The sequence below is a fragment of the Prionailurus bengalensis genome, chromosome X (assembly GCF_016509475.1).
Source record: "Prionailurus bengalensis isolate Pbe53 chromosome X, Fcat_Pben_1.1_paternal_pri, whole genome shotgun sequence".
Lineage (NCBI taxonomy): Eukaryota > Metazoa > Chordata > Mammalia > Carnivora > Felidae > Prionailurus > Prionailurus bengalensis.
Genome location: NC_057361.1, coordinates 79,031,135 through 79,057,317, shown reverse-complemented (window position 1 = coordinate 79,057,317; position 26,183 = coordinate 79,031,135).

The window sequence follows — 26,183 nt, the reverse complement described above, 5'->3', positions numbered from 1 at the left end:
ACCTCTTCCAAAAATTCAATATTATCACTTACATAATTTTTTAAATTAAGCAGGTTTTTACAAAAAGAAAGCTTATAGTTGTCTTATTTACTTTTTTAATTAATATGTGGTAGATAAATAAACACCCAAAGGACCCAATCATTTTATTTTCATATGTAGCCATGAGAAAGTAAGACTTGGAGGTTCTAACTATTGGAGGCCAAAACACAAAGTTATTTCCTCAGAAGGATTACTAAAAATGTCAATAATTCTCAGATCATCTCTGCAATACTTATATGCATTATGTAGTCTAGAGCAGTGGATCTCAAAGTTCAGGCCTTGAACCAGAAGCACAGGAATCACCTGGGAACTTGTTAAAAATGCAAATTCTTAGGTCTTACCTCAGCAGGACTAAATCAGAAACTCGGTGGGTAGAACCCCAAAATCTGTTTTGACAAGCCCTCCAGGTGATTCTGATGCACTCTAAAGTTTGATAATTGTTCTACAATATTACATTTAATTTTCAGCAGTTGTAAACTTAATTCATCATAGAATAAGCATTTTATAAATATTGTACTCTATGTATTATAAAGACAGTACAATAGCTTTATTAATGGGGCAGAAAAATGCAAGCTTTGGCTTTAAGTGCATTATAGCATAGAAAATTAATTATGCCCTCTCTATTTACCATTTGATTGTCCCTCTTTTACTCTTCTGCTTATAAGCAAGATATTATGCCACTTTTAATTAAAGCCCTCTAATGGCTATCCATCTTACTCAAAGTAAAAGCCCATGGCTTTATAATGGCTTGCAAGGTCCTGCAGTTTATGCTGCACATTCCCTATTGTTTCTCTGACTTCATCTCCTTCTGAACCTGCCTTTATTCCCTCAATTTCAGCCATACTAGCCTCCTTACCAGTCTTTACACTTGTCAGACATACACCCATCTTAGAGACTGAATCTATTGTTCCCACTTCCTTTCATCACACTTCCTTTAGACGTCTGTAGCTGATTTTGTTCTTCACTTCCATAGATCTTTGCTCAAATGTTACCTTGCTGACAAGGACTTATTTGAATACCCTATTTAAAATTGCATCTTTCTTTTTGTTTGCTTGTTCCCAGGATGAGTTTATTCATCCTTTTATTTTCAATCTATCTCATTCACTTGGATGTATATTTCTTGTGTAAATGTTGAGTTGGGTTTATCTTTTGAATAAAATAAGAAATAGTTTCTCTTTTAATTTGTAAATTTAGCCAACTTACATGTAGTGACATAATGGATATGTTATAATATCATAGTATTTTATATCTATTTTTTTGTTTTAAAAGTCTTTAAAAATGTGATCAGCTTGCCTTTATTTTTTATTAATACTTTGACACTTAAAGAAGTTTGAAATTTTGTTCAAGTAATTATATTTACAGTAAAATCTTGGTTTTTGAGCATAATTCATCTGGTATACATGCTTGTAATCCAAAGCATTTGTATATCAAAGTGAAATTCCCCAAAAGAAATAATGGAAACTCAGATGATTTGTTCCATAACCAAAAAATATTCATATAAAAGTGATTACAATACTGTAATATAATACAAAATAATAAAAAAATGCAAAATATAAAGATAAATAAACAAATTAACCTGAACTTACCTTTGAAAACCTTCGTGGCTGGTATGAGGCAGACAAGAGAGAGGAAGGTTATTGTGCAGGACAACTTCCACTATCACTGATGGAATTACTACTATCTATTGGCTCAATGGAATCTTTTTCTTTTTGTGCAAATTTAAAAAGGAACCTATTCAATGACACTTGCTTTTGCCTCCTTTTGAGGATTTTGTGGAAATGTGACCTTGAATTGTCATTTAACAGATTCATCACTCACACTGCTACAGCCTTATTCAGGTGGTGCTTTTCTACAAAATTTTGCACTGTTTCCCACATTTTACACATCTCCCTAATATCATCTGAAGTGAGGTATTCCTCCACCTTTTTCTCCTCCTCTTCTGCATACAAGATCTCCTCCATAACCTCTTACTGTTGCTCCCAAAGCAGATCCATCAGTTCTTTGGTGGCCAGCTCCTGGCCATGTTTCTCCACCAGCTCTTGAATGTTATCCTCATTCAACTTCATTACCATGGTCTTTGCCAAGGACACAATTTCATTTACAACTGGCAGTTCTTATTAATGAGCAAACCCCTCTAAGTCATGTCCAAGAACACAATCATACCAAAGTTTTCTCCAAGCAGAAATGAAGGTTCTCTTGGTGGCCCCATCCCAGGCTTTATCAATGATCTTGAGGCAGTTCACAATGTGGAAATGATTTTTCCAAAACTCTCGGAGGGTAAGGTTTGTTCCTTAAGTCACCTCAAAGCATCGCTGAAATAGTGCTTTGGTGTAAAACATTTTAAAGTTTAAAATGGCCTGCTGATCCATGGGCTGGAGGATTGGATTGATGTTGGGAAGAAGGAACTTGTTCTTAATGAACTGGAATTACTCTAGTAAGACTTCCTAAAAGCCTGAAAGATGAGCAGGAGCATTATCCATAACCAGCAAGGTTTTGAGTGGCAGATTCTCATCTAAAAGGTATTTCTTCACTGCAGGACTGAAGACCTCATTGATACACTCAATGAACAAGATATGAGTGGCCCAAGCCTTTATGTTGGACCTCCACATAATGTTTAAGTGGCTCTTCTTCACATTGCATTTCTTGAAGGCTCATGGATTCTTGGAATGATACATGAGTAGGGTCTTGGTTTTGAAATCCCCGCTTGCATTAGCACAAAACAAGAGGCTGAGACAGTCTTTCATAGGCTTGTAACCGGGCATTGCATTCTCTTCTTCTGTAATGTAGGTCCTATTTGGCATCTTTTCCCAAAAATCCATGTTCCATCACAGTTAAAAACTTGCTCCAGCAGGTAACACTTGGGAAACATGAGCTTCTGGAACTCTGTAGTGAACACCCCAGCTTCCTTAGCATCCAAACTTGCAGCCTCTCCGTGCCTCACAACACTATGGATGCCACTTCTCTTAAAATTATCAAACCATTACCTGTTTGCCTTGAAGACTTCTTCATTTTCTGTTGCCATATCTGGCAGTTTACTTACAAGGTCAGTGTATGAAGCTTTTGCCTTCTCGCAGATCAAGTTCTGGGTCACAATATCACCTGCTAGTTGCTTCTTGTTTTTCCAAACCAGAACTTTTCTACATCTTCCAAAACACATGTCCATTGCTTTGATATTCTTGTGGCTCATTTTGCTGCATCTAGCCTTCTTCTTTCTTCTTTAATATTGTGCAAATGGTCAATGTAGACTTCTTACAAAGTCTTGTAATTTCAGCCACTCACACACCTTGTTCATACTTCTTGATGATTTCCTTCTTAGCTTCCACCATAATCATCTCCTTCTTCTTACCACCTTTCTTTTCAACCTTTTTTTTTCTGCATGGGGGCCATTGTATACACTCACTGTGTGTTGACTACAGTACAGTATTATTAAATTCTTGCCATATACTATATTTAATGTAACTGGCGATAAGACAGCAGAGGAAAGGGTCCATATTTTCAGGCAGCATGACCTAGAATGAAGCAAAGCATTCCTAAGCTTACTCTTGTATGGAAAAGCAAAGGACTGTCCATAGGTGAGTTGAAGTGATAAAAAATGCACTAGTGCCAGTTATGGGCACCTTTCAACATTCTGAAAAATCATTGATTTTCCAAACACCATGGCCTGAGACTAAGTATCCGAGCATGGGAGAAGATCACCCACAATCTTGTAGCGAGAGTGAGAGATATGAACCACCGGCTCAGTTGTGATCATGTGATGTTCAGCATCACAAATATTTGTATTGCAAGACTCACTGATCAAGTTAAAAGACATCACTTATCAAGTTAAAAGACATTACTCACTTATCAAGTTAAAATTTGTTAGAAATGTTTGCTCATCTTGTGGAACATTCACAGAACAAGTTACTCACAATCCAATGTTTTACTGTATAAATGATTTTACATAATACCTTGGTTCTCTGTTTCTTCAAATTAGTATCTCTTAGTTTCCTACTGAAAGCAATAATAAAATTAGCATATCTCCTGTTCCTTATTATTTCCTTATCATCTTATCATCAATCAATTTTAGTCAGTAATATTATTTTTCTTGGTGTTTATTTACATAGTGTTTGTTATGCTTACACTCCAACTGGTGGCATATCAAGGGGAAACAATGGAAGTGGTCCATCCTTAGTACAGAAATAAGGGAGTACATTGTCTATAAGGAATTTTAAAACAATAATAAAACTTCCTGAATATATCTCTTTTATAATTACCATGCACTAGAAATTCTAAACTATGTCAGTGATATAATACTCCTTCCTGCAAGGACATAAATGAAATACTCCTACTATTCACATACACTACTGTGTTCTATTACTTGCCTTGCCAAGTTTTAAATGATATTCTTTCATTCGTGCTGTTACAGATAAGGCAATCAGTGAATCAGTTCTGTCCCTTGACTCTACATTCTTTCTCTGTTCTCCTGATTTCTTTTAGTTTTATTATTTTATCATTATTTGGATATATATAATTTTCATTGTACACTTTCTCAGTATTCCACCCTCTGGTTTTAGACTTAGGCATAGTGTTAAATATTTTCAGTTCTTACTGACTGCCTTTTCTTGTAATTTCTCCAGTCATCCCTTGGTTGACTTGAGGTAATTATCTTGTAAGTTCATTAAGAAAAGTTCGTATGTTTTATTGTCTTACCTCTTCCACAACTGATATATTTTGTCTATTGAATTTACATTTGAAGGGCAGTTTGAATAGACTTAAAATCCGTAGCTCACTATTTCCTTTAGAGATAACAAATATAGGCCCTCAAAAGCTTCAGCCAAATACTTATATATGAGGGACACCTGAGTGGCTCAGTCAAGCGTCCAACCTTTGATTTCAGTTCAGGTCATTTTGAGTATAGCAAAGATGGTAGCTCATTTTTCCAGTCCCTCAAGCTATTATTTTCAAGACTTTCTTCATGTTTATTCTTGCCTTCATACCTTTTCTAGTGCTAATTGTTGTCCCCTCCAACCTTGAGATAATCTTTTTTCTTTGCAAGTTTTCTAAAGTTAACCTCCAGTTTCACCTCATTTGTGAAGCTTTAGCATCTACTTGTTCCCTAATTGTTTCCCATGTTAGTTTTGCATTCCAAACCAAATGGTAAATTTTTTTGAGGGGGCAAGGACCTTGCATTTTCTCATAACACAATGCTAAGCACCACCCTCTCTCATTCTCCATAGCTACTTATGCTCAAAAAAGGCTTTTTGAATGATTTTTAGAATCATTTAACACTTTGCAATGACCTATCATCTCAGCATCATTTAGAACAGTATAGCATGGAACTATATTCCTGCAATAGTCCACTGGCTTTCTATCTTGCTTCATTTCTGTTCAAAATTAGATTTATAACATAGAAAACTATTTGCTCCTTAAATTCAAAGTCTTATTGAATATATAACATCTGTATGTCTTGCTAAATATATCGTTAACAACTTCAACATTTTTTCAGGGTGGTAAAATATGCTTAACGTGAATGAAGTGATAAGTAAAACCTAATCAGAATCAGAATAAGCAAAACCTAGTTTTTAACCAGTTAACATTTTATACATTTTATAATTTCACTCGCTATACTAATAATGGACCAAATGCACTGGACAGGTGGAAGTGCTTGAGAACCATTGAGCGCTGAATTTTTCTAAAGTAGTGCTATTACAGAAACACCTGTGTTAAATACCCAAGTTCTGATTTACTATGAAAATATGCAAAGGGTTTTTTTAATGTTTATTTATTTCTGAGACAGAGAGAGACAGAGCATGAGTGGGGCAGGGGCAGAGAGCGAGGGAGACACAGAATCCGAAGCAGGCTCCAGGCTCTGAGCTGCCAGCACAGAGCCCAACGCTGGACTGGAACTCACAAACCATGAGATCATGACCTGAGCTTCAGTTGGTCACTCAACTGACTGAGTCACCCAGGCGCCCTGAAGATATGCAAAGGGTTTGACAGAAATCCAAAATTGCGATTTGCTTTCATAGACTTAGTGAATTTACAAGGAATAAATGACAGATTATTGTCTGTCAAAATATTACACTTTGTATATTATTCAAAACTACCCATATACCTGTTAAATGCATACGGAAGCAGAAATGCAAGTAGAATAAGACCTTTAAAAAAGTTATGTTTTGTTGGTTGTTTCCTTTGCTGTGCATAAGCTTTTTATCTCCATAAGGTCCCAGTAATTCATTTTTGCTTTTAACTCCCTTGCCTTTGGGGATGTGTCGAGTAAGAGAGATTGCTACAGCTGAGGTCAGAGAGGTCTTTTCCTGCTTTCTCCTCTAAGGTTTTGATGGTTTCCTGTCTCACATTCAGGTCCTTTATCCATTTTGAGTTTATTTTTGTGAATGGTGTGAGAAAGTGGTCTAGTTTCAACCTTCCGCATGTTGCTGTCCAGTTCTCCCAGCACCATTTGTTAAAGAGACTGTCTTTTTTCCATTGGATGTTCTTTCCTGCTTTGTCAAAGATTAGTTGGCCATATGTTTGTGGGTCTAGTTCTGGGGCACCTTTTGGGAAGAGCACTGGGTGTTGTATGGAAACCAATTTGACAATAAATTTCATATATTGAAAAAAAAGAAAGTTATGTTTGCTCTCTGATAAAATAACAAAAGAAACAAAGCAAAATCTCAGCCTCTTTGTCCCATTAGAGGTTTGAATTTGTTTTTTTAAGATTGGGATTTTGTAGTGCTACTCAAAAAGTGGCACAAAGTGGCTAAAATTACTTCTAGAGAGCTACTAATATATCTTTGATGTTGATAAGACAAAAGAGGGATGTAACATTGGCCAGTAGCTTATAATATACACTTAATGAAAGTATGATATAAAGGGATCAATACTTTCCAGATGGGAAAAGACAAAATGATGAAAAAAGAAAAAGCATGTTCATGTTCTTGAAAGTACATTATAAACCTGAGGATTAATACATTGAAAAATATTAAAATAATATGCTGATAGTCTGTGACTGGCAGAAGTATTATTGATTCAACATAATATTGACTTACTTAAAACATCTAATTTTAACACCTGTTAACATTTTTTGGACAAGAAAGAGAGTTTTTTAATGTTTATTTATTTTTGATAGAGTGCGAATGGGGGAGGCGCAGAGAGAGAGGGAGACAGGATCTGAAGCAGGCTCTGCACTGATAGCAGTGAGCCCAATGCGGGGCTTGAGTTCACAAACAGTGAGATCATGACCTGAGTGGAAATCAGATGCTCAACCAACTGAACCACCCGGGAGAGACTTTTTATAAATAAAAATACCATAGTTGATTGAGGGAGCCTTAAGAAATCTGTAAAATAATATATTTTGGGATACTCTAAATCTGTGTCTGTATTTTGGCTTATAATTGTTCTCAGAAATGAATTTTTCATTTTTATATGTAAACTCACACAAATAAATATCACTTGAATGCAATTCTAAGAAGGGAAAACAAAATGTAAACAAATTGGAAAATAAGTTACTGAAATTTCACATCCTTTTGTCTGCTGGCAGTGTCTTGCTTTACTTAAGCTACCTTCAGATGTAAGGCAAGGAAAAATAAGAGTCACTTCAGTGCTAGGTGAAATATAAAATTTATAGGATTAATTCTCCCACTGAGTTAATTGTCTAGATTAGAAGAGAGGAGAAGACTTGATTAATGAGAAGTGAGTCAATTGTCTAGAAGAGAGGAGAAGATATGATTAATGAGAAGTATACAGGTTTGGAACCACTTTTGCATGTAAGGATTCTCCCAAAATGTTTTACACACACACACACACACACACACACACACACACACACAAACTTGAGTAGAAGACTTTTTTTTTCCATCCTGTGCTCAGGCAAGGAGAGTAGCTAGGTGGGAAGAGCCAATATGTTTCATAGAACAAAAAAAATGCTAGAAAGATAAAAATTAACTACCACCAGTTTTTAAAAGGTAACTTGCACCAAGCATATGCCAAGGAAGTGGTTTTTAATGAAAGGAGGGAAGGAAACTAGTGAAGAAATAGCAAATACAGGGTTATCCAAGATGATGATGTTTTGGAGGGAACTATGGAGAATGAGGTTGAGAAGTTAGGGAGATATATTAGTTATTTAAATCCATGATAATGTTCTGCAACAAACAATCCACAAAACTTCATTGGCATACAAGTGTTTGCTTCTCATGCACCTAGGATGACTTCCTAGGGGCTTTGTTGAGCTTGGTTGGGTTCTCTCATATGTCTGTGATTTGGCTGACTCTCCACTCATTTAAGCTGACTTTGGTTGGGATGATGAAAGCAACTTGATTTCATTCACACATTTCTCACTGATCAGTAGGTAGGTAATCCCAGGCATGATCTGATGGCATTGGAAGAGAAAAAAAAAAAAAAGAGAAGGCACACCCAATAGTGCAATCATTTTCAAGACCTTTCTTGTTTTGTTTCCTAACATACAAAAGGAGATCATATGGCTAAACCCAGAGGCAGAGTACAAAGCTTGGAAAGCAACATGGCAAAGGGCATAGATAAAAGGAGGGGTTAGGCAATTTTTGTAATTTACCACAAGGTTCCTTGTGGGGGGGGGGAGGATACAACCCTATCCTCAACTTTGTAACCCAAAGGTAGAGCAAAACAGTCTAACCTCCTCTGCTTTGATTTTACTTCAGTAGCCTTAAGGTTTTTGTTTCCTTTTCACCTTTATGTTCATGAAATTGTGATAGATGATGTTGCAGTAACTTAAAACTCTCAAAATTTTAGCTGAAGATGGGGTTGTACTCATAGTAGTAATTCAGGAGTCTGAGATGATGGAAGCTCTGTCTCCACATGTGCTTTCACAACTGCTGAAGAGGCAGGAAATGGGGAAAGAGCCATGTGAGAACCAGCCCTTAAGGCTTCATCCATCAAGTAACCTGTGTACTTTCTCCTTACACTTTATTGCCCAAGGTAAGTCACATGGCTTCAACTAAAGTCAAAAGGGAAATGGTATACAATCCAATCCTATCATGTACCAGAAGGAGGAGAAACAATATTTGTAAATGACCCTATTACTACACAATTTGTTACTAGTGAGAAATTCTTAAAGTGATGGCTCCATTAGTGTATCCCCACCTTTAAAAAAGAAATAAAGCACTTCAGATGAAGTATTTTGTTTTACAGGAAACTTTGGAGAATATAATTTATTTTTATAGTGAGAAATGCCTAATGTATTGAGGAATATCTGAATTTTTAAAATAAATTCCTTTTGATAATTGTATTTCTGAAATGACAGGAAAGTCAGCAAACCCATAGAGTGTAAATACTTAATTTTCAGAGGTGAGACTACTAGAAGTCTAATTACCTAAATTTGCACAAAACAACTTTCTTTTGGCCTATACAATTTTACAAACATTATTTGATTGTGTTCATAATACCTAGCATTAAAATCTATGTTTCTGTTTCAATGTCCCCTTATAACAAATGCTGTGCTATGACCTTCAACGAAGAAAAAAAAATTAAATGCCCATCAAGAAAATGGAGAGAAAATCACCTAAAAGCCAGATTTCTATACTGGGAAGTCTTTCAAATTATTGACTGAAGTAGTGATTGTTATTTTGAACTGCCTGTTATTATGATCACATCTAATGCTCCACTGCCTCTTATTCTCTCCACAATAATATTATTCAGTGAAGTTGTTTCTTAAAAACAAGACAAAAGAAGGTAGTACTTTTTGAAAATATTAGCATGATAAACAGAAAAGTGAAGGAATATGTGTACCATTTCTTATAATTATTGTAGAAGCTGTGATTAGCTGAAAACTATCATGGGGCGTATTATACGTGCATGTTTGCATTTCTTAAAAAGAAGGTGATGCTCTACAGCACACAGATAACACAAGTAGTATGTGATACAGTAGTTACTAAGGGCAACCACACATTTTTTCTGTCATTTCTTTATCCCTAATCATGTCCCCAATACCATAAAATCTGTGGTTCTGCCCATAGAAGTTTAACAGGATACAGCCTGTAATGATATTGTGTGTGTGTGTGTGTGTGTGTGTGTGTGTGTGTTTGACCACTGAAATGAGTGGACCTAAAATTCATTGCTTCAGGTGGAGGGGGAAAAAAAAGTGTGCGCACTATATTAAAATATGACTCAATACCAAATATACTCAAAACATGAATAAATATTGAATAATCCAAGAAAATTGATTTAGCATGAGATATTTCTACCTTTCATGGTAATATTTCCATTATTCAGTTAGGCAAATAGCAGAAAATAAACTTGATACAATCTTTTGAAAAATTATAAAGATCAAAAAATTACTCTCGTTGATGATAACCATGGAAAAACTCAGCAGCAAATATTGTTAGTTGAGGGAATCAGTTATTCCTATCCATTTTTGTTTGGGTTTAATATAAATCTGTATAATGGAATGCAACAGAAGTTGCTTGCTTTTTAAAATAGAAGAGATTAAGAGACATATAACATATCTTTAAAGTAGGATTTGTGTTTCATAGAAAATAGTATGCATGGTAAATATGATGACATCAAAACTACTCATGAATCCCTAGTGAATGTGGCAAATATTCAATTCCACCCCCCAGGATTTCCAAGTTTTTGTGTTGTCCTCTTTTTTTGTTTTTTGTAGCCATGTCACTGTCATTGCTTTTCTTAAACTCTACCACAGGGGTTCATAATAAAAAGTGAATGAGTTCAAAGAAGTACAATGGCTAAAGGGCTTCCTGTCACTTTGGCAGAATTATTGTTGTCTCTGATGCTATCATCCTTCAGAGTTCTAGCCCAGCACCAAATCCCTGGTAATACAGGGGTTTGAATACATAATAGAAAATATGTCCATGAATTTAACTTCTGTATTAGATCTATAGCTATTTACATTAAGCAATATATATTTATTTCTACATACAAAATTTTACCAGAAAAATGTAAATCTTTACTGCTTCAATTTAAATATACTTCTCAGAATAGTGAAACAATAATTTCATTTCTAAACACATTGTTTTTTGTCGACCACAAAGTTATATATGGGTGGATACGTGTTTTCTCACATGTATACATATATGCGTATATAATTTTAGTGAGTTAGACCTGAGCAGACAGCAGCTTTCTCTCCACAGTGGGAGACCTGCCTTAAAAAATAAAATGTCTGATATCACTGCCAGGGATCATGAGACAATTAAGGAAATAAATCGTTCTTTAAGTATAATGGCATTTTTAAGGAATATGTGTAAAGAGATGTGGACTTAGGGAGTGTTGTTTTATGAGAAAGAAAAGGAAAGTAAAAATAAAGAATGAGAGCAGGAAGACAAAATTTATTGGTTTATTTCTTTTTCAAGCTGCTTTTTGAGAAATTCATTCTTTTCCAAACTCTTGGCCAACACGAATGGCAATGTGAATGCAGTAGCCACTATTAGCCAAACAGGAATTTCTGACATACTTTAGAATATAGTCTTTCAAAAGCAATTGGTCTAAACACACATGAATGAACATGTGGGTGTATGTGACTATGTCTGTGTGATATTTGTGCAGTTGTCCAGATAAACAGTTATTAGTGCCATACAATCCATAGAGAAGAAAAAGGAAGTTTGAAAGGTAGAACTGGCATATCTGCATATGGCCATCTGGGAAAGCTTGCTACAGGAGGTAACTCTCCAACAGAATTTTGAGGCAAAGGAGAGGTTTGGTTTGGCAGAAAAGTAGAGGCTGATGGTATTGTAATGGTAGGGGAATAGCACATTCTGTGTGCTGAGCAGAGAAAGTGGCTATGTTTGGTAATAGTTCAGGGGACTAAGCAGTACGTCATCAGAAAGGATAGTGATTGTGTTCAAAGAGGAACAATGGCAAAATTATTATTGTGTCTGCAATTGCAACTCCTCTCTTGGTGACAAAGGATTCCTCATAAGACTGAAGAAGTTTCCAAAGTAAACTGACTTTTAAAGCCATATATTGATTCTTGGGGGTGTGCCTGGGTGGCTCAGTCGGTTGAGCGTCTGACTTCAGCTTATGTCATGATCTCACAGGTTGTGAGTTTGAGCCTCATGTCGTACTCTGTGCTGACAGCTCAGAGCCTGGAGCTGGCTTTGGATTCTGTGTCTCCCTCTCTCTCTGACCCTTTCACACTCACTCTCCATCTCTCTCACTCTCAAAAATAAATAAACATTAAAAAAATTAAAAGGATATATTATTTTTTGTGCTGCACCAGCAACTTGCTGATATATTCTGGATATTTGTGTATATCTAAAATTTATGTTGAGATCCTAACCCCAAAGAGAAGGTGGGCCTTTGAAAGGTGCTTAGATCATGAGGTCAAAGCCCTAATGAATGGGATTAATGGTCTCATGAAAGAGGTTCCAGAGAGATGTCTTGACCCTTCCACCATGTGTGAACACAGAGAGGAAGTGCCAGCTATGAAGCAGGAAGAGTGTCCCATCCAAAAGGCAACCATGGTGCTGCCTTGGTCTTGGGCTTCCTAGACCCCAGAAGTGTGAGAAATAAATTTCTGTTGTTTTTAAACAACTCAGTCTATGGTATTCTGTTATAGAAGCCTAAATGGTCTAAGCCACCTACTAAGTGACTCAGTGCTTATTTAGTGAACCACAGTGCATATTTAATGACACTAAGTGCATATTTGGTGAGCAACGGCAGCACTTTACCAAATAAAATCCTAATGGCCATGGCAGAGTTAATGTAACTCTGAAACTTTTGGTATACTTTTACTTGCCCACAGAGAAAAGTTGCAAAACAAGTCTCTCCAGTAAGATTGATTTTTCATAGTTAAGCCTATGCAGCACATTTCAGAAGAGAGGAGGCAAATGTCTGTCCAAAAGAGGACAGGCTCTTATATGTGGTTTGGAATGTTTGTTTTTGCTTGACTTTATAAAACACATTAAACCCTTTATCTGCCTATCTAACTATTTGCTTGTTTATACCCTACTTTAGTCCCAAAAATGTGTAAGGTGGTTTTGTTTAATTTGCTTCATGATGTGTTTGATTAAAATTAGCACTGCTACCTTTGTAGAACCAAGATTCCACCAGACTCTTCTGGGATCACTGGAGATTGTTTGCATATGAAACATTCTACCTTCTCAGCCCTCCTTTTCTGCCACTGCTTGTACTTTGTTTCAAAGGAAGACAGACACCTCATTTTTGTAGTACCTTGCCTGGCCTGATTATATTGTATATGAAATAAACTCAGCGCTAATAATGTTGCTTTTGCTTGGCCTCCTCCATGGCTGCAGCTATCAGCAGCACACAGCAGGGCCTGACAACTCTCATAGTGACAACCCCTCCCAGAAAAAAGCTTACCAATTAACCTTCAGTCACATTGGATTGAAGACTGACACTCATTACTTTAATGAAAACAGTAAGAAAGAGCACTATTGAGACCCCCCAAAATAATCTATTATTCTGTTGCACGGTCTGCTTAACAGTGTACAAAAAGCAAGCTCAGGGTCAGAAAGACAGGATACTCTAAGTGAAGGAGTAATAAAGAACAGCCAACCACTGCCCCCTGCTTCTCACAAACCATCTCTGAAAGCTTTTGTAACCCTCAGCTAAAAGAAAGGATGGAATTTGCTTGTACCTCAGGAGGGAACTAGTTTAAAATTACTGAAGGAATACCGTGTATATAATATATTATCATGGTTTTCTTTTAGCTTCTCTTTCCTGTGACTCATGTTTTGTTTCTTCCAGAAGCTTTGCCTTGGTGTTATTATGCATCTACACTTTGGACAAAACTCAGACTCTTTGGAGAAGGAGTTACTTTACCAATTGATAAATTTGACAGAGTTTATAAATACTCTTTTACTTTCTTCAAGAGTATTGTGGAAATGGCATCAAAAGCTCCTACAGATATAGTAACTCTAAAAAAAATCCTCTTCATTCATGCTTAAGGAATGAAAAATATGTACTAAGCCGTTCAACTAATAGAAATTTATTGAGAGCCTACTATATGCTAGAAACCATACAAAATACAGTGGTTATAACTAAGAAGATGTTGGAAGCCCCAACTTTTGAGAAACTCACTGTTTACAATGCTGGGGGAAATGTGGTTTGTAACATTACCTTTCCTTACAGCTACTTCATTTGAAATATCTCAATATGATCAAGCCCAGGATTCAGAAGGGCCTATGATAGTGTTCAGCCTCTTTAGCTCTCATTCAAAACCCATTTATATGGGACTATCAGTAGACTCAACCGCTTTTTGAGTCATGGGAATTAGCTTATAATTTAAATTTAAATCATTCAAAGTATCCAAAGATTCAAAGTAAATCCAAACAATAGCCCCAGCTAGAAGTTTAATGTCTTGGTTTGTTCTTTTAATTTTTATGAATTATTTCAGGATGTTCTTCCTTTCAATTAAACATAAACATAAGCATACAGACTATTTAACAGAGTCATTAAAAAATGATCTCAGGCACAATCCAGCTCACTTTACCGTTTTCAAATACTAAGCCTCATCTCACTTGTGTGTAGAGAACTCGAGGAACTTCCTTTGTGTATAGTTACAGAGCCTACCCTAGAGCCCAGCCCAGATTACATTCTTGTTGAAGAAATGAGATATAGAGAGAAGTAACCATGTTTAATTCCAAGGTAGGAGGAGAGGACACATATTTCCTTGTCTTTCTTTCCTGCTTCTATAAACCTTGGTCAGACTTAGTTTTATGAGAACCTGTTCTTCAATTCACTTGGACAGGAAATCAGGCACAGTACATTTTCAAATTCACCACATTCTTTAGTGAGTATTCCTGGCATATAAGTAATATACACATGTCTATGAATACTTGGAAATTGAAGATGGCGGCTTAGGAGGACACTGGGCTCACCGCACGTCCTGCTGATCACTTAGATTCCATCTACACCTGCCTAAATAACCCAGAAAACCGCCAAAGGATTAGCAGAACAGAGTCGCCGGAGCCAAATGCAGACGAGAGGCCCACGGAAGAGGGTAGGAAGGGCGGCGAGGCGGTGCGCGCTCCACGGACTGGCGGGAGGGAGCCGGGGCGGAGGGGCAGCTCGCCGGCCAAGCAGAGCCCCCGAGTCTGGCTTGCAAAAGCGGAGGGGCCGGGCGGACTGTGTTCCAACAAGCGCGACTTAGCATCTGGGAGGTCATAAATTAACAGCTCTGCTCGGAAAGCGGGAAGGCTGGAGGACAAAGGGGGGGAGAGCTGCTGAGCCCCCTGACGACAGAGCTCAGTTTGGTGGGGAACAAAGGCGCTCGCCAGCGCCATTTCCCCCACCCATCCCCCAGCCGAAATCCCAAAGGGAACCGGTTCCTGCCAGGGAACTTGCTCGCTCCGCGCAAACACCCAACTCTGCGCTTCTGTGGAGCCAAACCTCCGGCAGCGGATCTGACTCCCTCCCGCTGCCACAGGGCCCCTCCTGAAGTGGATCACCTAAGGAGAAGGGATCTAAGCCTGCCCCTCCTGCCCCTGTGCACCTTGCCCACCCACCCCAGCTAATACGCCATATCCCCAGCATCACAAGCCTGGCAGGGTGCAAGTAGCCCAGACGAGCCACACCACCCCACAGTGAATCCCACCCCTAGGAGAGGGGAAGAGAAGGCACACACCAGTCTGACTGTGGCCCCAGCGGTGGGCTGGGGGCAGACATCAGGTCTGACTGTGGCCCCGCCCACCAACTCCAGTTATACACCACAGCACAGGGGAAGTGCCCTGCAGGTCCTCACCACGCCAGGGACTATCCAAAATGACCAAGCGGAAGAACTCCCCTCAGAAGAATCTCCAGGAAATAACAACAGCTAATGAGCTGATCAAAAAGGATTTAAATAATATAACAGAAAGTGAATTTAGAATAATAGTCATAAAATTAATCGCTGGGCTTGAAAACAGTATACAGGACAGCAGAGAATCTCTTGCTACAGAGATCAAGGGACTAAGGAACAGTCACGAGGAGCTGAAAAACGCTTTAAACGAAATGCATAACAAAATGGAAACCACCACAGCTCGGCTTGAAGAGGCAGAGGAGAGAATAGGTGAACTAGAAGATAAAGTTATGGAAAAAGAGGAAGCTGAGAAAAAGAGAGATAAAAAAATCCAGGAGTATGAGGGGAAAATTAGAGAATTAAGTGATACACTAAAAAGAAATAATATACACATAATTGGTATCCCAGAGGAGGAAGAGAGAGGGAAAGGTGCTGAAGGGGTACTTGAAGAAATCATAGCTGAGAACTTCCCTGAACTGGGGAAGGAAAAAGGCATTGAAATCCAAGAGGCACAGAGAACTCCCTTCAGACGTAACTTGAATCGATCTTCTGCACGACATATCATAGTGAAACTGGCAAAATACAAGGATAAAGAGAAAATTCTGAAAGCAGCAAGGGGTAAACGTGCCCTCACATATGAAGGGCGACCTATAAGACTCGTGACTGATCTCTCTTTTGAAACTTGGCAGGCCAGAAAGAACTGGCATGAGATTTTCAGGGTGCTAGACAGAAAAAATATGCAGCCAAGAATCCTTTATCCAGCAAGTCTGTCATTTAGAATAGAAGGAGAGATAAAGGTCTTCCCAAACAAACAAAAACTGAAGGAATTTGTCACCACTAAACCAGCCCTACAAGAGATCCTAAGGGGGACCCTGTGAGACAAAGTCCCAGAGACACCACTATAAGCATAAAACATACAGACATCACAATGACTCTAAACCCGTATCTTTCTATAATAACACTGAATGTAAATGGATTAAATGCGCCAACCAAAAGACATAGGGTATCAGAATGGATAAAAAAACAAGACCCATCTATTTGCTGTCTACAAGAGACTCATTTTAGACCTGAGGACACCTTTAGATTGAGAGTGAGGGGATGGAGAACTATTTATCATGCGACTGGAAGCCAAAAGAAAGCTGGAGTAGCCATACTTATATCAGACAAACTAGACTTTAAATTAAAGGCTGTAACAAGAGATGAAGAAGGACATTATATAATAGTTACAGGGTCCATCCATCAGGAAGAGCTAACAATTATCAATGTCTATGCACCGAATACCGGAGCCCCCAAATATATAAAACAATTACTCATAAACATAAGCAACCTTATTGATAAGAATGTGGTAATTGCAGGGGACTTTAATACACCACTTACAGAAATGGATAGATCATCTAGACACACGGTCAATAAAGAAACAAGGGCCCTGAATGAGACATTGGATGAGATGGACTTGACAGATATATTTAGAACTCTGCATCCCAAAGCAACAGAATAGACTTTCTTCTCGAGTGCACATGGAACATTCTCCAAGATAGATCATATACTGGGTCACAAAACAGCCCTTCATAAGTTTACAAGAATTGAAATTATACCATGCTTACTTTCAGACCACAATGCTATGAAGCTTGAAATCAACCACAGAAAAAAGTCTGGAAAACCTCCAAAAGCATGGAGGTTAAAGAACACCCTACTAAAGAATGAGTGGGTCAACCAGGCAATTAGAGAAGAAATTAAAAAATATATGGAAACAAACGAAAATGAAAATACAACAATCCAAACGCTTTGGGACGCAGCAAAGGCAGTCCTGAGAGGAAAATACATTGCAATCCAGGCCTATCTCAAGAAACAAGAAAAATCCCAAATACAAAATCTAACAGCACACCTAAAGGAACTAGAAGCAGAACAGCAAAGGCAGCCTAAGCCCAGCAGAAGAAGAGAAATAATAAAGATCAGAGCAGAAATAAACAATATAGAAACTAAAAAAACTGTAGAGCAGATCAACGAAACCAAGAGTTGGTTTTTTGAAAAAATAAACAAAATTGACAAACCTCTAGCCAGGCTTCTCAAAAAGAAAAGGGAGATGACCCAAATAGATAAAATCATGAATGAAAATGGAATTTTTACAACCAATCCCTCAGAGATACAAACAATTATCAGGGAATACTATGAAAACTTATATGCCAACAAATTGGACAACCTGGAAGAAATGGACAAATTCCTGAACACCCACACTCTTCCAAAACTCAAACAGGAGGAAATAGAAAGCTTGAACAGACCCATAACGAGCGAAGAAATTGAATCGGTTATCAAAAATCTCCCAACAAATAAGAGTCCAGGACCATATGGCTTCCCAGGGGAGTTCTACCAGACGTTTAAAGCAGAGATAATACCTATCCTTCTCAAGCTATTCCAAGAAATAGAAAGGGAAGGAAAACTTCCAGACTCATTCTATGAAGCCAGTATTACTTTGATTCCTAAACCAGACAGAGACCCAGTAAAAAAAGAGAACTATAGGCCAATATCCCTGATGAATATGGATGCAAAAATTCTCAATAAGATACTAGCAAATCGAATTCAACGGCATATAAAAAGAATGATTCACCATGATCAAGTGGGATTCATTCCTGGGATGCAGGGCTGGTTCAACATTCGCAAATCAATCAACGTGATACATCACATTAACAAAAAAAGAGAGAAGAACCATATGATCCTGTCAATCGATGCAGAAAAGGCCTTCGACAAAATCCAGCACCCTTTCTTAATAAAAACCCTTGAGAAAGTCGGGATAGAAGGAACATACTTAAAGATCATAAAAGCCATTTATGAAAAGCCCACAGCTAACATCATCCTCAACGGGGAAAAACTGAAAGCTTTTTCCCTGAGATCAGGAACACGACAAGGATGCCCACTCTCACCGCTGCTGTTTAACATAGTGCTGGAAGTTCTAGCATCAGCAATCAGACAACAAAAGGAAATCAAAGGCATCCAAATTGGCAAAGATGAAGTCAAGCTTTCGCTTTTTGCAGATGACATGATATTATACATGGAAAATCCGATAGACTCCACCAAAAGTCTGCTAGAACTGATACATGAATTCAGCAAATTTGCAGGATACAAAATCAATGTACAGAAATCAGTTGCATTCTTATACACTAACAATGAAGCAACAGAAAGACAAATAAAGAAACTGATCCCATTCACAATTGCACCAAGAAGCATAAAATACCTAGGAATAAATCTAACCAAAGATGTAAAGGATCTGTATGCTGAAAACTATAGAAAGCTTATGAAGGAAATTGAAGAAGATTTAAAGAAATGGAAAGACATTCCCTGCTCATGGATTGGAAAAATAAATATTGTCAAAATGTCAATACTACCCAAAGCTATCTACACATTCAATGCAATCCCAATCAAAATTGCACCAGCATTCTTCTCGAAACTAGAACAAGCAATCCTAAAATTCATATGGAACCACAAAAGGCCCCGAATAGCCAAAGGAATTTTGAAGAAGAAGACCAAAGCAGGAGGCATCACAATCCCAGACTTTAGCCTCTACTACAAAGCTGTCATCATCAAGACAGCATGGTATTGGCACCAAAACAGACACATAGACCAATGGAATAGAATAGAAACCCCAGAACTAGACCCACAAACGTATGGCCAACTCATCTTTGACAAAGCAGGAAAGAACATCCAATGGAAAAAAGACAGCCTCTTTAACAAATGGTGCTGGGAGAACTGGACAGCAACATGCAGAAGGTTGAAACTAGACCACTTTCTCACACCATTCACAAAAATAAACTCAAAATGGATAAAGGACCTGAATGTGAGACAGGAAACCATCAAAACCTTAGAGGAGAAAGCAGGAAAAGACCTCTCTGACCTCAGCCGTAGCAATCTCTTACTCGACACGTCCCCAAAGGCAAGGGAATTAAAAGCAAAAGTGAATTACTGGGACCTTATGAAGATAAAAAGCTTCTGCACAGCAAAGGAAAGAACCAACAAAACTAAAAGGCAACCAACGGAATGGGAAAAGATATTCGCAAATGACATATCGGACAAAGGGCTAGTATCCAAAATCTATAAAGAGCTCACCAAACTCCACACCCGAAAAACAAATAACCCAGTGAAGAAATGGGCAGAAAACATGAATAGACACTTCTCTCAAGAAGACATCCGGATGGCCAACAGGCACATGAAAAGATGTTCAGCGTCGCTCCTTATCAGGGAAATACAAATCAAAACCACACTCAGGTATCACCTCACGCCAGTCAGAGTGGCCAAAATGAACAAATCAGGAGACTATAGATGCTGGAGAGGATGTGGAGAAACGGGAACCCTCTTGCACTGTTGGTGGGAATGCAAATTGGTGCAGCCGCTCTGGAAAGCAGTGTGGAGGTTCCTCAGAAAATTAAAAATAGACCTACCCTATGACCCAGCAATAGCACTGCTAGGAATTTATCCAAGGGATACAGGAGTACTGATGCATAGGGCCACTTGTACACCAATGTTCATAGCAGCACTCTCAACAATAGCCAAATTATGGAAAGAGCCTAAATGTCCATCAACTGATGAATGGATAAAGAAATTGTGGTTTATATACACAATGGAGTATTACGTGGCAATGAGAAAAAATGAAATATGGCCTTTTGTAGCAACATGGATGGAACTGGAGAGTGTGATGCTAAGTGAAATAAGCCATACAGAGAAAGACAGATACCATATGGTTTCACTCTTATGTGGATCCTGAGAAACTTAATAGAAACCCATGGGGGAGGGGAAGGAAAAAAAAAAAGAGGTTAGAATGGGAGAGAGCCAAAGCATAAGAGACTGTTAAAAACTGAGAACAAACTGAGGGTTGATGGGGGGTGGGAGGGAGGAGAGGGTGGGTGATGGGTATTGAGGAGGGCACCTTTTGGGATTGGCATTGGGTGTTGTATGGAAAGCAATTTGTCAATAAATTTCAGAAAAAAAAAAACTTGGAATTTGAGATTACTCTGTCTCATTCAAACCAATGGGATTTGATCTCAAAGTCAACATGTTTCAATGTAGGGAATTTAAAATGTTTCTTTTATGCATGATATACAAGTTTAGAATGTGAATTTATACTCAGGACCAGAATTTGTCTCAGTAATTGCACTCTACAAGTTCTTTTGGATAATCCCCCCAATGATATTTCTTTTTTAACCAATTGTAGTGTACTGGTTAAGAACACAAATATTGGGGGTAGAATGTTGGGTTCAAATCACAGACCCAACACTTGCTTTCTGTGACTCTGAGAAAGGTGCCTAACTTCTTTGTACCTCAGTTTCTATACTTACAAATTGGAGACATTATTTGTCTTCACCACTAGAATGTAAGCTCCACAAGGAATCTTTGTTCTGTTCACTGTTTACTAAATGCTTTGAACAGTGCCTGAAAAGGGTGAAAGTTTAATGTTTACTAAATGAAGAGAACCTATCTTCTCAGGTTATTATGAGGATTACATGAATGGTTACATGGAGAGTGATAGAGACTAGCCCATAGTAAACCCTCAATAAATTTTAAGCTACAATTATTATCAAGATTATACTCTCAGATTTAAATATGAATGAGCAGGATTCTGCACCTATTGGTTTGGGAGTAGTTATAAAAATTCATGACTTTACAATGAAATAGCAAGAAGTTCTAGAGCCAGCTCTGCTGTGGCCTTGTCATGGTCATGGCATTTTAGAAGATGTGAGATGGAACTGTGAGTATACAAACCTCAGAAATCTAGAGTCTGCTAAAATGACCCTGCAGGCTACCTATCATTGAAACTGTCTCCCTCTCTTCCTCCTTTTCACCTTTCCTTAAAAATAAAAATAGTTTTTTAATAGAAAGTAGAACAAATGCATTGTAAAGTGCTCAGAGATTTCTTTAAAAGATAAATAATAAAGGCCACCTATTATTGACTCTTAGTATTTTGATGTATTTCAACCAGTCTCTTGGTTTTGATTATGTACACATCTGCACATAGATATATATGCATATATACATATACATACATAAATATTGACACACACTGTGCATATTTTAACTTAATATTACACTTAACAATCTTTTTGTGTTAATAAATATAATTCTACAATATGTAACTCTTATAATTGAAGAATTGTTAGAGAGTTTCATTAGTAGCATGGAGAATAAAGAGTGTAGAGATTACCTCCAGTTCAAAGAGAGTCTCTGGAAAGAAATAGACATCCTATGAGGCAACATTTTCTGAGTCTGACATATCCCAAAATTACCACTGGGAGAGTAAACTGGTTAAGTGATTTTTAAAATTTCTCATCCCTAGGTTTTGGGGTTACACTACATCATAAATACACATTCTGACTCAAGTCTAAGTAATAAATATTATTTACTGAGGTTTAACTATGTACCAGGCATGGTGCTAGGTGCATTATTGTGCTTCATATATTATTTTAGCAACATTTGGAAGGACCTACTGTTATCTCTATTTTACAAAAGAGAAAACAGAGTGGTCTGCATTTGCAAGCACTCGGAGGGATACAAATATGAGTGAGGCACACATTGTTCATCTTTAAAAACCTGAGATAATTATAATAGTTGCTGCTTGAGGCCATTGTAAGGTTTGAATGAGAAAGTGCATGTTATGCACTATGTATCATTCCAGGGACATAGTAAGTGCTCAATAAATCTTATCAGTGATGAGAATGAGGATAATGACAATGATGGTTGATGGTAAAGAAGATGATGTTGGTAAGATATAAAGGAAGAGTAATAGTAAAGAGGTAGGATGAGGCCAGAGAATCCTACCTAAAAGCCTAGAGATACTGGCAAGAGTCAAGGGGTCAATTGACTTATCATTCAATTCTCCTTTTCCTGTGGGACATTTGTATTTCTATTAGGAGACATATCAATGCTAGATACTGTAGGAGGAAAAACAAACTCTTATGCTTCTAAGCTGCATAATGACTTTGAGAGATGTTTTCCCCCTTTTAAATTGAAGGTCAAAATTAAACTTTTAACAAAGTCTTAATTATTTTTTCTAATATAAAAGTTTGCATATGATGACTTTTTTTCTTGCCCAGTTTTAACAAGGTAGGGATTTGGGAATAGAGTTCATTATAAAGAAATACACATTTATTACCATATTGTAACACTCTAGGTAGTGCTTAATTAAAGATTACAATTTTTAAATTAGCATATGACGCTCTGTGTTTCCAGACAAAAGGGAGAGTGAAGAGTTTAGAGGAAAAGGAAGTGAGCTTTAAGTTCAGAGCTCTCCTTAGACAGAAAATGACCCAGTGAACTTAGGTAAGTCATTCAGCATCACAGAGCTTCAATTTCCTAATTTTTAAAAATGTAGTTTATAACAGCAATGTCATATATTTCAATTTCACTTTATGGTGTGCCAAGTAGTCTTGTGTATGTTCTCTTCTCTTAAAATGACCCTGAGAGTGGTTGGGCAGTCATTATTATCCTCATTTAACAAACAAGGGAAGTGAAGTTTAGAAAGGTTAAGTGGATGCCAAGGTCACATAGTTAATAAATATTACACTAAGACTCAAAACCCTGATCTTTATTTCACATATAATTTTTTCTTTGCATTACACACCTAAGTTCTCCAAGAAGGAGCATGGTTCTAAATCCAGCTCTCTCACTAATAAGCTGTGTGATGTAGGGAAGTTCACACTTCTCTGTGTCTTCTTTTCCTTTTGTATTAAAGCTTATTTATTTTGAGAGAAATAGAGACAGCACACAAGTAGGGAAGGGGCAGAGATGTCAGTGTGGATCCTGACGCGGGGTTCGAACCCATGAACCATGAGATTATGAACTAAGCCAAAATCAAGAGTCAGGCACTTAACTGAGCCATTCAGATGCCCCTTTTTTTCTTTCTATAAAATGAGAAAAAATGATTAATTTTTGTAAGATCTCTGCAGAGTATGCTTTATAGCCACTTACTAAAATAAGGAACTTAAGCAGAGACAAATAAACTGTTTTGCTCATCATCACACAGTAAGTAGTAGAGAAGTGGATTCAGTCTCCATAATGATTTAACTTTTGCTTAGCAAGGGGTAATTATCTACACAATTCAAAAGAGTAAGGAAAGAAAGGAATATATTTTTAACATGCTAAGGTGCATAGTGAAATCTACTTCTTCAGTGAAATAACAGGCAAAGAAGAGAAACCTAGTGCCCCACGGTTTACAATAATCCCCTTCCTAGGAAATCCTCCACTAAAAAATGACAAGGATGATAGACTACACCATGGGGAAATTATACAACAGTTGTTCTCTCCAAAATTTTCTTAAAGGCTGTAGCAAGTGTATGAAAAGAGAGAACACGCAGATAATGTTGTCGACCTTCATAGACTTTGCACATTATTCTCATACTTAGAGGTAGTGGTGATGCTGCTGATAAGGGGGATAATTGCTAATGAATAATCCATGAATGATATTGAATGGGCACCCACAAGGCAATTTTTTCAGGAGTTAATTTTGCCTTTAATTAGCCTTTCACGTATGCACATGCTGTGCTTTCTCTATAACTGGGAAGCCACCCCCTATCTGGGATGCACACCCAATCTTTCCCTAGTTAATTCCTCCTTATGTTTCATATCTCAGTTCAGTAACTCCTTTCCAGGAAACCTTCACTGAGGTTTAGTCCAGTTCTCCTCTTTAATTAAAATCTGTTATTTTTATCAGCACAACAATTCCACTTCTGGGGAACACAGCTTAGTTTTCTTTAGAACTTCTTTTTCACCATGCATGCAGTGTTGGTAGGAACATCAATCAAGGTAATCTTTTCCCTAACCAAGTAATGGGACTGTGGCCTGCCTGGGCCATTCTGACTCTCCTTCACATGAATGTGTACCAAGCTTGAGCAGCATTGCAAAGATGGAAAATTGAGCCAACTCATCTGAAGACCCTGTCCATTAATTCCTACTACCTGGATCCTTGAAGTGTCTCTGCCTCCTGGTTTATCAGTCATTCCTTCTTTGCACTGAGTTGCCCCAAATCCTTCCAGTACTTTTCATTTTTGCTTATGCTGACCCAAATAAATTTTGCTTTCTTGCAACCAAAGAACCTCATCATATGTCCCTGTTATGTGGTCTCTTTGTACATGCACCTCTCCTTAATGACACTTATTTTGTAAGTGTACATTTTGATTGATTATTTGGTTACTATTTGCCACCCTCACAAGGATATGTGCCCCAGGAAAGCAAAGAACATATCTACAATAGTCAGAACACCTTATACCTGTCAGAATGGCTAACATTAACAACTCAGGCAACAATAGATGTTGGCGAGGATAGAGAGAAAGAGGATATCTTTTGCATTTTGGTGGGAATGCAAGCTAGTGCAGCCACTCTGGAAAACAGTATGGAGGTTCCTCAAAAAACTAAAAAAATAGAACTATCGTACGACCCAGCAATTGCACTACTAGGCATTTATCCGAGGGATACAGGTGTGCTGTTTTCAATGAACACATTCACCCCGATGAATGGAAAGAGTCCAAATGCCTATCGATAGATGAATGGATAAATAAGATGTGGTAAAAAAGAATCTAGTATGTGTATATATATATATATATATGCACATACACAATGGAGTATTACTCGGCAATCAAAAAGAATGAAATGTTGCCATTTGCAACTATGTGGATGGAACTGGAGGGTATTACGCTAAGGGATATTAGTCAGAGAAAGACAAAAATCATATGACTTCACTCATATGAGGACTTTGAAACAAAACAGATGAACATAAGGGAAGGGAAACAAAAATAATAAAATACAGGGAGGGGGACAAAATAGAAGAGACTCATAAATATGGAGAACAAACTGAGGGTTACTGGAGGGGTTGTGGGAAGAGGGGTGGACTAAATGGGTAAGGGGCACTAAGGAATCTATTCCTGAAATTATTGTTTCACTATATGCTAACTAATTTGGATGTAAATTTAAAAAAATAAAAAATGAAATAAATACATAAAATAAAAAAAATACAATAATTAGAACAGTGTTTAGCATTTTCTAGTAACTAAATAAAGTTTTGTTTTATTAAAAGAATGAATGAAATTTCAGGTTCTTATTTTTGTCTACTGCTTCCTAGCATGGGAAGCTCCTGCCACAGCATGCCTAGACTTGCTCTCCTTAATGTCTTGTTTAGAGCCTTTCCTTTTTCAAAGTTCCTTGCTTTCTCTCATTCTTTCCCTATCTTCTTTCTCTTTTTCTCTATTTCCCAGTCTGCAACTACACTAATATCTTCAGGATTGGATTTCTCACTTGTGATACAACTTCTGTTTGTCTCTGACTTTCAGGAAAAACCCCAAGGCTTTTCATGATCTTGAACCTGATCACCTCTATTGTCTCACGTCTTGCATTTTTTTAATTTTAATTTTTTCAATATATGAAATTTATTGTCAAATTGGTTTCCATACAACACCCAATG